Source organism: Oncorhynchus clarkii, chromosome 18 (genome assembly GCF_045791955.1).
Source record: "Oncorhynchus clarkii lewisi isolate Uvic-CL-2024 chromosome 18, UVic_Ocla_1.0, whole genome shotgun sequence".
Taxonomy (NCBI): Eukaryota; Metazoa; Chordata; class Actinopteri; order Salmoniformes; family Salmonidae; genus Oncorhynchus; species Oncorhynchus clarkii.
In genome coordinates, this window is record NC_092164.1 from 15141400 (window position 1) to 15156459 (window position 15060).

Here is a 15060-nt window from a genome sequence, read left to right on the forward strand (position 1 = left end):
AAACCTTGTGAAGACTTACAGAAAACATTTGACCTCTGTCATTGCCAACAAAGGGTATATAACAAAGTATTTGTTATTGACCAAATACTTATTTTCCACCATAATTTGCAAATAAATTCATAAAAAAATCCTACAATGTGATTTTCTGGATTTTTTTTCTCTCATTTTGTCTGTCATAGTTGAAGTGTATCTATGATGAATATTACAGGCCTCTCTCATCTTTTTAAGTGGGAGAACTTGCACAATTGGTGGCTGACTAAATACTTTTTTGCCCCACTGTATACACTGAACAAAAATATAAACGCAGCATGTAAAGTGTTGGTCCCATGTTTCATGAGCTGAAATAAAAGATCCCAGAAATGTTCCATTCGCACAAAAAGCTTATTTCTCTCAAACTTTGCCAAGAGAATCCATCCACCTGACAGGTGTGGCATATCAAGAAGCTGATTAAACAGCATGATCATTACACAGGTGCCTCTTGTGACCAGATCCTGAGGACCATTTATTTAAGGTATCTATCTGTATTCTATCTGTATTCCCAGTCAAGTGAAATCCATAAATTAGAGCCAAAACATTATTTTCTCAATTGACTGATTTCCTCGTATGAACTGTAACTCAGTAAAATCTTTGAAATGGTTACATGTTGCGTTTACATTTTAGTTCAGTATATTTGGGCGAGGACATTCCTGGGATGCTTTGTGGCTCTGTGTCATCACACCGGGAGCTGTTACTTGTTGGGAATGACCTCATCAGAATGCTGAGGTGATTGTTTTCTTGTTTGACTGTCTTACGTTCTTGTGGTCAGGAACGTAAGACAGTCAGTAATGAATTCTGAGGTTGAGGAATGAATGGAGAAATACAGGCTTAAAGACCCCAGACTGCGACGCAAACGGAGACAGTCGGAATGAACGGCAGGATGTGTGGGTCATGTTTCATTTAGACATTGCAGGTTAATGTGACTCCCTGAGACCCCAATAACCACTCATACACACATGCGCACACACACACACACACACACACACACACACACACACACACACACACACACACACACACACACACACACCACTGATATACAGACAGGGTGTTGTGACCTGTTGCTCTTAGGTGACGTGAGACTTAACCGGTAACATGTCTTCCAAGAGGCCCAGACTACTTACTGATTTTATTTTATATGTGGCTGTTTGCTAACAGTGTAGTATTCTAGGTTTCTAATTTCTCCCTGCCGCTCTCCTCAGAGGCTTTTGGATATGTTTGCTGCAAGTTGTAATTGCGGTTGAGAACAGTTTATGTAAGAAGAGACATGGAAGAGTTTGTTGAAAACAATAATTACCGAGGCAGTTTGTAAAATGTAGCGTGAGATAGTTCATCTAACAAGGCCCATCTTTGATGATGTTCTCTCCTTAAAGTAACTGTTCAGTGTTTCCAGATTTCTATGCAATGAACTACAATATGAGTGAAATCGTTTTCCTTTCAAACAATTGTAATGAAGTATGTTTAAAGATTTTATGTGTTTGAATGGTGTGGGCGTACCCCAACAACAGAATGGTGTGGGCGTATACCGGTCGTTAAATATTTATATAATACTTACGCGAGTAAACCACTGATTGGCCGGCTCAGCCAATGAGCCAACATGACATCATGTTATATGAGGAAATAGCAAGCATTTTTTAAATGTTCTGTTTGAGATACAAGTTTGAGGTGGAGATTTTAAGTGTTTTTTTCTCCAATTTATGCTTTTGCCACAAATATGAGTATAGGAAAAGTCAACAACATTATTTGGGAATGAATTAACAGAATATGAACTTTTATAAGTTTGATTTTCCCTCCACAGTTACTTTAAATGCTAAGGAAACATGGAAACCTTAACGTACTGTAACTCACCAAGCTTTTTGGAAACGTGCTGAGGGCTTATGTCAGCATTCATTTCGTTTTTTGGTTGTAAGTCACAAATTGACGCTGGCCTGCTTTTCCCAAGGAAATATCAAAGGAAATGCGTTCTGTTCTTTACTACAAGTCACAAGTCACATACCGTTGATCCATCATGAAACAAAATAAAAAGAATGGAAATAGTTCCACAAACATCAGCCAGTTCTACAAAACAATTACTGTAAAGGTTGGGGGTTAGAAAAACATTCCAGTCTTTAGGTATGAGAGAGAAACTACCTCTGTGATGATTTAGGGAATACCAGACATTCCATTCATGCTTTCCATTCATTCCTTGGCAGAATGTTGAGGCGACATTAGCCACGGGCCCATCGTTATGAATGCACACACACACACTTTCCTAAAACTACAGTAGGCCATTCTTCCTGCCTATATTTGGTAGAGTGAAGAAGGGAATACCCTGTGATGACATCATGACTTTCTCCTGCCAAAGGGGAGCTTACAATCCAGAGGAGGACTTCGTAAAGTAAACTACATCTGTATGTTTTTCCACCTGACATTCATTTGAATGGTTATCAATTCAAAGTTGCTTTTCCACTTAAATAAACCATGTTGATCTGTTAGTCAGAATGAAGCATGAAACAGTGTATACTGCAGTATTATAGATTTGCCATGCATCTCAAGAAGACAGGTCATCAACCGTGCAGGGATGTTTTGGTGGGTTATTCTTTTAGCTCTGTCTTGGTCTTGGCAGGCATTTTCCACACTTCAGAGCTCCTAATGTAAACCTTTGTGGGTTTGAAAACAAACAAACAGCAAAACCAGAGATTATAATCAGGGTGAATGTGGAGTTTAACAGCACTCAGATTCAACTGTTGTTTTTCCCTTCTCTGGACACGCCCAATCCCAGAGGAATATGGTGATGCTGGCTCTTTTGTTTGCCGGGGTGGGCAGTGGGGAGGGTTGTCTAGGGGAGTTTGTGACCTGTCTGCCACTTTTTGGGGCACTGACCAATGGAGCCGCCCAAGGGCTGCATGCCTTTTATTGCCAAAGAGTTTCCCCCTCTACTCTGCTCTCTGCCCTTGTTCACTTCTTGTCACAGATCTGGCTAAACCAAATAGGTGAATTGCAATATAGCCTCAGCTAGGTGGACCTATCGCTAACTTACTTGAAGGGAAGTGACGGAGAATAGAGGGCATAGGAGGAAAGGGAGTGACTTTCGGGATTGAGACGAGGCCCTGGGCTCTGAGAGCAGTGAAGAGAGAGAGAGGCCTGTTATTTCCCTGGCGCCCACAGGACTGAGCGGTGTGAGGGATGGAGGGAGGGAATGACGCCTGTCCTTTAATTAACTTCTACTACAACTCCATCATCCACTAGAAACCAGCAGCAGCAGCATCAGGCTGGCTACACAGATCAACAGACTGCTGTACTGTGGAAATGGTTTGTTTTCTAGTTGAGCTGTAGGCTATATGGCTATAATAATATTGCTATGAATTTGGTTTATTTGCTATGTAAAAAGGTGCTTTAAACACTTAAATTAACAATCATATGGATTTTAGAACTGTGTACACTTCTATTAGTTCTATTTCTATATTTGGAGTTCCCGGCCTCTCTAACCGACTCTCAGGATAAAGACTCCCTTAGTTCTCTCGCAGACATAAAGAGAGAGAGAGAAAAAATACGCAATTTTTTTAGGAGAATATGAAAAGGAAGGCCTCCAGTAGTTCCTCTCAGACAGCTACTGTCACGGTGCGTTACTAGCTTTCCCTGAAGATGAAGACATCGGGCCAGCGTCAGAGAGAGAGAGAGAGAGAGAGAGAGAGAGAGAGATAGAGAGGTAGAGAGAGAGAGAGAGAGAGAGAGAGAGAGAGAGAGAGAGAGAGAGAGAGAGAGAGGTGGAGAGAGAGCGTCCACCTACGCCTCCATGTACAGTGAATGATCCACTCACCCATGGTGTTAGTGCTCTTCAGAGATATTGTAATATAATTACTTCAAAGCTACCCTGATCACATGGTTGCCTTTCCCTAGCCTTGGGGTAAACAAGCTAATTAGCTCACACCAAGTTAATAGGCCATGCCATTGAAGACATTAAGATTAGTGGGCATTACACAAGGTGTTGGGCAATGGAGACATGTGGTAGTACAGTAATATCGGTGGTTAAGAGACAGACACTTTGGGCTGTGGTGCACCTAAAGTGGTGCACAAGGGGGGCGATGATGACACTGCATGGTGAGGTCATTAAACATGACATCATTGTCTGGACAGCAGCCAGGAGATGGTAGGCTTTCATCTCTCTCTTTCTCCTCTCTCTGCACCCATTTCTCTTAAGACAACACAGACTACCTCTGTCAATCAGTCTCTCTTTCTATCTCTTAATTTTCTCTCTCTTTCTTTCTTTTTAAGTGTGTATATTCGGTGTAGCCATTTACCTATCCAGGCTGCCTGACTGCTTCTACATTCAACAACGAGTTGGCCCAAACAGAAATGGAAAAGACTCTCAGGAAACCAGGCAAGCCACGATTCATACTTCTCCTCAATTCATACAAGTTGGGGTTCACCCCTGAGGGCAGATCGTGACTGTTGGGCCTCTCAGGACTGTGTTCAGAGTCACGCGATGGTGGCAATGGTCCTCTCCAGAGGCCAGTGGCTCCCCTCTATTTATACAGAGCCCTGTTCTGGTGTGACGGCTGATGTTGTCTGTGGCCTGGATCTCTGAATAACCAGCTTTCTCCTCTGTAGGACCACCATGCTAATAGGGAGCATGGGTTATAGGGGGACAGAGGGGCACTGTGGACTGGGTGCAAATGGAACACGCTAACAGAACGTTAGACTGACTCTCTGTCTCTTTCTGTCTCTTACACTCTCAATAAAGATTTTTCTCTCTCTCTTATTATTCTCAACCACATTCTCTCCCTGTCTTTCTTTTGCTTCCTGTCTCTTTTTCTCTCACTCTCTCTTTCTTTCTTTCTTTCTTTCTCGCTCTCTCTCTCTCTCTCTCTCTCACATACTCTTTCTCTCTCTCTGGCATGTTATCCTTCTTGGATGTCTGTCGACATACAGTATGGTTGCATAGGTATTGATGTACCAACACACACACATACACACACACACACGACTAATGCCACTAACGCATGCCCAAACTTGCGCCATGTGTCAGATTACTTCGACAGGGTGGAGCGTTGGCTGAACAAGGGAATATTCCAGAAGTCAGAATTTCAGGCATTTGCTGTCGTTTGCTCCGGCACCTTGGTTATGCAGGCAGGGAGCAGCTGCTGTCATTACAGACACTGTACTGTCTGTGTGTGTGTGTGTGTGTGTGTGTGTGTGTGTGTGTGTGTGTGTGTGTGTGTGTGTGTGTGTGTGTGTCTTTGTCTTTCCCTACCAACGGCCTGGGAGAAACACTCTTGCTGCATCAACCACACAGGGAGGAATGGGGATAGGACGATGTTGACCCTAAGCCACTGATCTTTGTGTTTTATAGAGTTATTATTTACGTACATTTCCACATGAAGTAACAGAAAACTAGTACTGAAAAAACTAACCTAATTGGCCCATAAAAATGTACTCATAACAGAATACCTGCAGACTAACACTACAGGTTTATAACCATAATTAAAACTAAGGTTTGGTTTGGACTACATAGATATGAGACTACTTTTAAAACCTGACAATGTTCTCAGTATCAACACACAGACACACGTTATTCCCCATATCGCCTCTCACAGCCCCACACTGCACTTGCTGGGCATTCCCCAAACTTAAAGAGTTAAGACCTGGTGACAACTTGTTCTGGCTTTATTTCTGTACATCGCGTTTGTCGGCCATATTTGTTTATGCTGTGGTGTCTGGTGATCACAACCCTGGATCTGGATTCTGTGTCCTGTCTTGTGTTGCATTGACGGGTTGGGCTACTGCTACTGCACAGATACTGTTAAGCCCAGTCCTAAAATAATATCTAGAACCTTCTCTCCCTACAGATGTAGGATCTTAAATGGATCAGCCTGTTGCAAGAGAACTTTCCTGCAATGCAGGGGGGGATTTAAAACTTGTGGTGTATTTGAGGTTTAAAAAGTATTCTGAAGTTTGTCATTTACACTGTTAAATTGATTTTCCCTTCCAATGAATGTATCAACCCCTACAAAAAAATGTATATTAATTATAATCCACATAATAATTCAAATGTCCTGATGCTGCAAGATTATTTTCTGGCTCAAATTAAGATCCTACATCTGTAGTTTCACTGTACTGTGTTTGTAGATCTGAGGGAAGTGGATAGTTGTAAGCAACATGGTGGAAGTTACCCAAGTCCATTTGGAAGACTAATAAAATCCTTACCATATTGCTTAAACCTATCCAGCCCCTTCATATCTGAAATCACTAAATGGGAAGGGACCTATGGCTAGAGGATTGGTCTCAGTATGGAAAGGGATGGGGACTAGTGTAATCGAAGAGGGTAGCAACTAGTCCTTTATAAATAGTCAGGAAGCAAGCACACTGATTGCTCAGAAATGGAGACAAACATTTAACCTGATGGGACATGAAAAAAGATAAAGATAGACAGAGAGAGGGGTTGAGAGGTGCACAGGGGATATATAGGACACCTTTTGCTCCTGTGTTGTCTTGTCTCCATGGACTTTAGTCCGCCATTTTTACCTCATCAGTTGCTTATACAGAAATGAGCTTCATTATCTTCTTTAGTTTTCATGAACTAATCTATACTGAACAAAAATATTAACAAAACATGTAAAGTGTCGGTCCCATTTTTCATGAGCTGAAATAAAAGATCCCTGGATACCACAAAATTGGGGAGAAAAAGGGAGAAAAAAAGAAGAAATAAGAACAAAAAACTTTTTTTACATCCTATTAGTGAGCATTTCTCCTTTACTAAAGATAATCCATTAACCTGACAGGTGTGGCATATAAATAAGATGATTAAACAGCATGATCATTACACAGGTGCACCTTGTGCTGGAGATAATAAAAGGCAACTCTAAAATGTGCGGTTTTGTCACACAACACAATGCCACAGATGTCTCAAGATTTGAGGGAGCGTGCAATTGGCATGCTGACTGCAGGAATGTCCACCAGAGCTGTAGCTAGAGAATGTAATGTTCCTTTCTCTACCAACATTATTTTAGAGAATTTGACAGTACATCCAACTGGCCTCACAACCGTTGACCACATGTAACCTCGTCAGCCCAGGACCTCCACATCCGGGTTCTTCACTTGCGGGATTGTCTGAGGAGGGGGATGGGGGTGCTGAGTAGTATTTCTTTCTGTTTGTGGGGAAAAACTCATTCTAATTGGCTGGGCCTGGCTCCCCAGTGGGTGGACCTGGCTCCCAAGTCGGTGGGCCTATGCCCTCCCAGGCCCACCCATGGCTGCGCCCCTGCCCAGTCACGTGAAATCCATAGATTAGGGCCTAATGAATTTAATTAAATTGACTGATTTCCTTCTATGAACTGTAACTCAGTAAAATCTTTGAAAATGTTGCTTGTTACGTTTGTATTTTTGTTCAGTATATACTTTATTCCAGTGGTGGGCCGTCAGGGCCAGCAAGGCCTTCTCTGCTGGCCTAAACATCATCAGAATCTACTTTTAAAAAATATATATTTTCCCACAAATATGTATTCAATTATTCCCCAGAGTAAGAATTATACTCTTCATTTCATAGCTTTCCTCTTGGTTGCACTGCTTCCAGCCCCAGGTTGAGATTTGGAGGGCTGGTCTTTATGTTAGATCTTTTATCCAATCATATTCAGCCATCATGTGTTGCCAGGGGTCTAAAATCTGCCCTCAGGCCTTCAGAATCAACAGTGCTGGCGCTTGTAGCTTAAAGTGAATGGAAATTAAAATTTTGTGTCAACCAATCAGCTTTAGAGTTGGCTATTGTACGCCTGCTGGCTGGCTCCAGTGTTACACAGGAGCCAGCTAGCAGGCGTAGTGCGTGCACGTCTTTTGATTGGATTACCAATATTGAGAGGCAGGTCCTATATGGGCAGGTCTATACAGAATCTCAGAACTAGGAAACTGAATTTGATAAACAAATTAATTTGCGTACTACTAAGCTGTTTTTTCAACCCACAATGGTGGAAGGAGAAGATATCGATTTGGTCGAGGATATAGTTATAACGCCATTCTCAAGACAAACTTTTCAAGAAAAGTTAGACATTGTCAGGAGAGGTCGACGCAGACGCTACAAAGCCTGTCACAGGCGGGAAAGGGTTCGTTCGCCACTTTCAAAGTTCCAACTACGAGCACTATCAATGGCTCACAGGCTCCGAGAAGCACTGCAAACTGCTGGGAATGCCTATTATTTGCAAGTGATTGATTTGATTTGGTGTTTGGAGCCACACTGGCTTTGTAAACTTGAGTTGTCTAACCAAGGCAGCAATGAGACACCAAAGTATGGCTGGGCAAATACAAGCAATGGTGCTTTTGAAAACTTTTGAGGACACCGGAGTGGATCTACAGTTCAACGAACAAGCGCGCAAGGCAACGAAGCTGCACAATGAAAAGGTATTGTACTCTTCCCCTGCAATTCTCTGAAAAAAAATGTAAATTTCAAGGTGACGCAACGCCTGGTTATACTGTGTTTCTGTCTAAATGTATAGTGTCTAGAGCCATGGCATCATAATGATGGTAATAAGAGGTGGATTAATTCGGGTGGGACTGTGTAGGACTTCACTGAAGGCCCAGGCCCCAGGCCCACGGCACGCCACTGCTTTATTCATACAGTGGATCCCCACTCTACCACTTCCACTGAAGCATGGGGCTTTCAGTTGTCCCGGTAAACTGGGTAATTTTCAACACCATTGAATGTAGGCTATGTTTGTTGATAGGATCCACTGTCATGTTTTGTTTCACTTATGGGACATCAACTGTTTCTGAGGTTGGCCTTTTGCATGTTACTGTACTTTGGTAAGAATGCAGCCCAATTACTCAGCTGTAGTTGCAAGTAAAGTATAAGACAATGACTGAATTGTAAGAAAACTGGACGAATTTATGTTTCAAATTCGTTCCATGTAGAGTAAATAAAAGAAACATGAATACAATCTTCGGGTCGCACGCGGACGGCAGGTGTCACAGATTAATGCGGGATTTAGTAATAGGCATGATATTTTACAGTATTTTATCCATAGGCCTATAATAAAGATTTGGATAAATTAAAAACACCTTTGTAAGACCAATGTTCCATTACATAGGCCTCCGATACATTGCATACATTATTTCAATGATTAAAAGGGTTCATAGACTGTAACCTATATAATGCATTCCAAATATTAGCTCATTGCTATTTAAATGAAGACGACAAATTCAGAGTTCTGTTTTCCAACACATTTTTCTTTTCGATAATCAGACTGGGCTAACTTATTTCAGTGAGCACAGGAAAATACTCTTCCAAGCAGAGTTGATGCTCGTTTGTTGAGTAGCCTTACGATGTCTTACTGCAAATATTTTCGAAAACGAATTGTTTCTATTTCGTGTATATTCCTTTCAGATATACTTTAAGCCTATAGCTATAGCGTGTACATTAATTGAACTGTAATGAAACAAATGATGTTTTAATTTAACAACTAGCTAGAAATGTACTACATTTCATGTAGCCTAAGTAGTGTGACATCAAAATGTAACATTCAAATACATTATTTCAAATAAATTAATGAACTAAGCGTGAAAATGTATATCATTTACGACTAAACACATGCACCTTCAAAATACTAAAATTTTGCTCTTACAATTTTGATCACAGAATACGAGAAACAAAGTGATGATATTGAAAATGTGTGCTTACATGGAACGAGAAGGATGTGGACAACAATGTACAAATTTAAAAGATTAAGGCAATTCCACCAACAACACTTTCAACTGCTATTTCATTGTATGAAGCAACTTTAAAACGACATTACCAACGAATGGAATATTTTCATCATCATTGCAATGCAGTGCAGCCAGCGTCCGTTGGCGTTGACGCGCGAGATACAATTCCTCACTGTCGGGCCTCGGTTTATCCAACCACGCAAAATTACGCCCCAAATAGTTCATAATACAGAGTTAAAGAAAAAGCCTGACAGCTCCTGACGACGACTCAAGTAAAAGTGAATGTCACCTAGTAAAATACTACTTGAGTAAAAGTCTAAAAGTATTTGGTGTTAAAAGTGTTAAAGTAAAATGGAATTGCTCAAATGTACTTAAGTATCAAAAGTAAAAGTACAAGTATAAATAATTTCGAATTCCTTACATTAAGCAAACCAGAAGGCACAATCTTCCTTTTTTTATTGGATAGCAACGCATTTACAAGCAACGCATTTGTGTTTAGTGAGTCCACCAGATCAGAGGCAGTGGGGATGACCAGGGATTTTCTCTTGGTAATTATGTGAATTTGACCATTCTTGTCAAAATGTAAGAATACTTTTGGGTGTCAGGGAAAATGTATGGAGTTAAAAGTACATTATTATCTTAAGTAATGTAATGTAGTGAAGTAAAAGTAAACGTTTCCATAAATATAAATAGTAAAGTACAGATACCGAAAAAAACGACTAAAGTAGTACTTTCAAGTGTTTTTACTTAAGTACTTTAAACCACTGCTGAAGACTATAGTCATCACTTAACCGAACTTCGAAATGCGACTTCTCTCCCCGAGGAGCACGTCTTTGGAGGAGGGATCGCCGATTATGGTTTTATAGAGATGGGGGGTGGTGGTTGAGCTCTGTCTATATATATATAAAGTCGATGGAGGATGCATTGATCTGTGTATTATCTCTTGTGTCGGCTGAGGTCAAGTGATCTCCCTTTTTTCTTCAAATGCCTTCGCCCCGCCTCCCTCGCAAAACTAGCGCTATGGGGTAGCTTATAAATAGGCTACTACAGTAGTAACAAAATAATAGAACTTCCTTGAAGCGTGATGACCGGCTGGTTAAACTCACTGGAATATTATGTTGTTTCAATCCGCGGCTTCCTGTGCACATTGGGAAAAGTCTAAACGGGATCATTGGCTATAGGCTACCGTCTCCAGGTGTCATACGCGCAGGTAGGTAGCACGATGTCTACTCATGTATTATCACTCAGTTGGTCTGTAAAAAAAAAATCGTCAAGTCGGTGTGTGACAGTTGTTGTGACCGTTATTCTCACTCAGTCGGTCTGTACATTTTTTTTCATCAAGTCGGTGGGTGCAGTTGTTGTTATGATCGCAGTGTGTGTTCCTCACTAAATACATTGTTTGAAATAGCCTACCTTAAAATATTATTACATTTCATAAATGGCAGTTATACTATAGCCTGTACACTTCCTTATTTGTATTTGATTAACAGATACATACTAATATGTGATGTGGAGGGTCGACTGTTTACAATAACAATGACCTCGTGTAACAGACAGTAGACTCAGTCACTAGAGAAAAACAACTTTTGAGGCATCAACATCTAGATCAATTTAAAAACGGGTAAAAAAAAAAAAAAAAAACGGGTTACATCATCAACCGTAACCAATAAGAGGCGGGACTTCCGTTTCAGTTGCGGTGGAGTTCTCCACATCAACTGCTGTTTTATCACTACCAGAGCCTAAGAAAATATGTAATAAGTGATAGAAATAAATATTAATTATTTTAAAAATACATAATATTATATAATGCAACAATTCATGGAGTTGTCAATCTCAACTGTTCATTTCTGTATTATCAATAGTGGTGCTTAGGGTAGACCGAGGCTAAATGAACACTTTTTGCCTTTTACTTATTTCTGAAAAGATTGTTTGAGTTAGATTAATAATATTTTTATACAAAAAACACACATGTCTTAGCAACCATTACACACTGTAATTACGTTTCTAGGACATACAGACGTTTACAGTTCAACGAGAGTGGCAGAAGTGAAATGTTACAATTAAATGTAATAGGCTGCAGGGTTCAAACAGGCTGCTCTCTTCAATTGTAAAAATAAGTGTTGATTGAAAAATGTTATGATTTGAAACTGATATTTAGATGGAAATACACTAAGTTGACAAAAAAAAATGTTATAATTAAAAACGAATTATCCAAAATTAATATAAGCATTCAAAAGTATGAACTGTACTTAAAAAAAAGGTATGATCTTAGTTGTACTGGGAAACTTGATGTAAAGAAGTGAAATGTTATATCTAAATACCATATAAAATACCAAATTATAAAATGTTTCATTTGATCCCCAATTACTAATTGAAATCTAATCTGAGTCTTTTGAAAAAAATACTACAATAATTATTGTCATCAACTAATCAAAAGATCTATTCTTACGGGTAAATTATATATGATTAGATACATTCACGTTAGGTCTCAAAACACTTTTTGGTCAATAAAATAAAAAATTATTGACTGGTACTCCTAAAACGTTTCAGGTATGTAGAGACATTAACCAAGTATTAGCACATTGAATAACAGCTTTCTAAGTGGTCTCCAATTTGTAGGTGTTACAACTGACCCTGTGCATACTACCACTTGTGCCATAAAGGCCCATACCTCATGGCAGAGGATACAGCATGCTGTTATTGTTCCATGACCATACTATCCCAACCTCATTGGCTTTTCTTGTCTTGTTTCAGATAGAGGAGAACTCTAGCCATCCTTCATACCCAGCTGATGGGTATGTGTGAATGTGTTAGTGTAGATGTGTCAGACCTTGCAGTGCTGAAGCAGCACAGAATGGTTTGTGGGTAATACAGGGATACAGGCTGTACTGTGCTGTTGCAGTAACGCCTGGAGAAACATGGAAAAAAGGATTGGAAGAGTGAAAGCAATACACAAATAGTTCCACCTGCTACGCTATGTCCTGGAGGGCCACGGTGTATGCAGGCTTTTGTTACAACCCAGCTCTAACACACCTGATTCAACTAATTGTGGTTTAAGACCACAATCAATTAAATCAAGTGTGCCGGAGCACAAGCCTGCATACACCGTGGCCCTCCAGGTCCAGAGTTGCCCAACCTGTGCTTATACCCACCCTATCCCCTCAGACCTATGATAAGTGTCTAAGGCAAGGGCTTGAGAGTTCAGCCTGGCTGTGGTGTTATGTGCATGTCTGTGACAACGTGAGCGAAGCCTGGACATCCGAGGCTTGTGACCGCCATTCTGTGACTGGCTGCCTTGCTGTAGCAGCACGTAAATATTGGAGTTCACCACTGCTGAAGCCTCCAGTATTGACGGTGCTGTTGAAGCAAAGCATTGCCGTTCGACATCAGTGTATGGGCTACCTGGAATTAAACAAATAGTTTTTAAAAAAAAGTATGTTTTATTTGTATTCTTGATCAAATACATTCTCAATTCTATTTCAATTTAGAGAATTGTACTTTTGGAAATATACTTTAGGACACAGGAAATTGATGTCAAATAAAATATACTGTATAAATTGAGACTAATGGTGAGGTGAAGTATATTGACATTATGGCCCTCAACAATATTATCCTTTGTCGCCATCTGTTGGTCAATCCAGTCTGACTCTCAGAGAATGGATCCATCTCAATAGTCTGAAATCCACTGATTTCTCACTTCCCCCCTGCTGCTCCGCCAATGGACAATCCCTCAGGGACATTCTACCTGCCCCAATGGACATTTGCCCTGCCCCCACCCCCCAATGGACATGTATTAGTGTTACAGTTGTAAATATGTGTATGTTTTAATTATTATTTGTATTGTTTCATTCACTTCTCTTTTTGACCTGCACTGTCGGAGCTTAAGAATTTCACTGTACCCTGCAATTACATCTGCAACTCTGTGCATGTGACTAATAAACTCATCATACAGTATGGAGCCCTTGAGGAATTGGCCAATGGGAGACACTGAGATGGGTATAATAGTGTAACTTCCCTACACCTGGCAAAGAAGTCATCCCTGGCTAGTTGGTCAGTCCCATATTGGAACACCATGTCATGGTGAGAGGGTCTCTGGACCGGTACAGGATGAGGTGTGCTGGAGTTCTAAGGCAGGTGTGGGAAATTCCCATTCAGATTTGGATGTTCCACGAAAATGGATATCCTTGTCGCCAAAGCCTCCAGAGATTTGTTGTTGGAGCAGAATATTTGGAAGAATCCGTGTTTCCTGGACAGAGAAGCGCAATTCTAGAACCTCAACTCTGGATCGATGGATGTTCCTCTCAACCGAAAGTGCCAATGGATACAAACCATAGAACTGTGCTTCTTGAGCCAAGCCATTGTAGTCAGAGAATTCTGCTGGCAAGGTAATTTGACCTGTCCTCATATAATCCAGGATGTATTTAAAGAAAGTCCAATCTCTATCTACAAAAACTTGTCCACTGATAACTTTAAAATCTGTATCTTTGCCATCCAGGATCCTAGCTATTCTTGAGTCTTGGTGTCTTCTGAGAGTTGACAGGGTAGTGGTGAATTTTTTACCTCCATTATTGAATGATATTAGGTCCTGGACACTCATGTTTAGATGACTGACAGTTTAAATCATTGCAGACAATAATGGGTCTAAGGAGAGGAGTGGTATTCAGTGAACATATCCTGGCAACACCAACCCGTAAACAAAACAAATCTCATGCTAGGTGAGTGCAGTCACATAACTTCAGTTGGAGAGGCTGGTGACAGTACAGAATGTTACCACTAGGGGCTAATATGAGCCACAAATTGAGATTGATCATTGAGCCCCAATGGAGTAAATTTAGTAATAAAACACAGGAGGTTGGAGGCACCTTAATTGGGGAGGACGGGCTCGTGGTAATGGCTGGAGCGGAATAGTATCAAATACATGGTTACCATGTGTTTGATTCCATTCAATTCATTCCGTTACAACCATAATTATGAGCTGTCCTCCCCTCAGCAACCTCAGGTGGTACTAAAGTTACTAAATGGAGTACAGTGAGGTTGGCCCCCCAGGTGTATGGTTTGGCTCCAGACAGTAGACATTGGTCTAAAGTTACATCTACATTCATTCAACATGGGATTAGCATTATTACTTTTTTGTTGCATTGTTTTTTAAAAATGTTTTAGTTTTGTGTCTGTTTTATTCAGACTACCCCCCTGTCTGCTTAGTTCAGTAAATGACAGTGAGTGGCACTTAATCTGCACTAATCTGAAAAAACAGGAGGGGTAATATGTGAGAATATGTTTCTGTAGTCTCCCCAAGTTCAATATGATAATGTTTATTTAGTTGTAGGTAATAAATTAAAGCAATGCTAAACA

General features: G+C 40.5%; 1 pseudogene; it reads right to left on the reverse strand.

Annotated features, from left to right (window-relative positions):
- Window positions 1-4441: 4441 nt before the first annotated feature.
- On the reverse strand, window positions 4442-14452 carry LOC139372252 (putative potassium channel regulatory protein pseudogene; annotated as a pseudogene).
- Window positions 14453-15060: the final 608 nt, after the last annotated feature.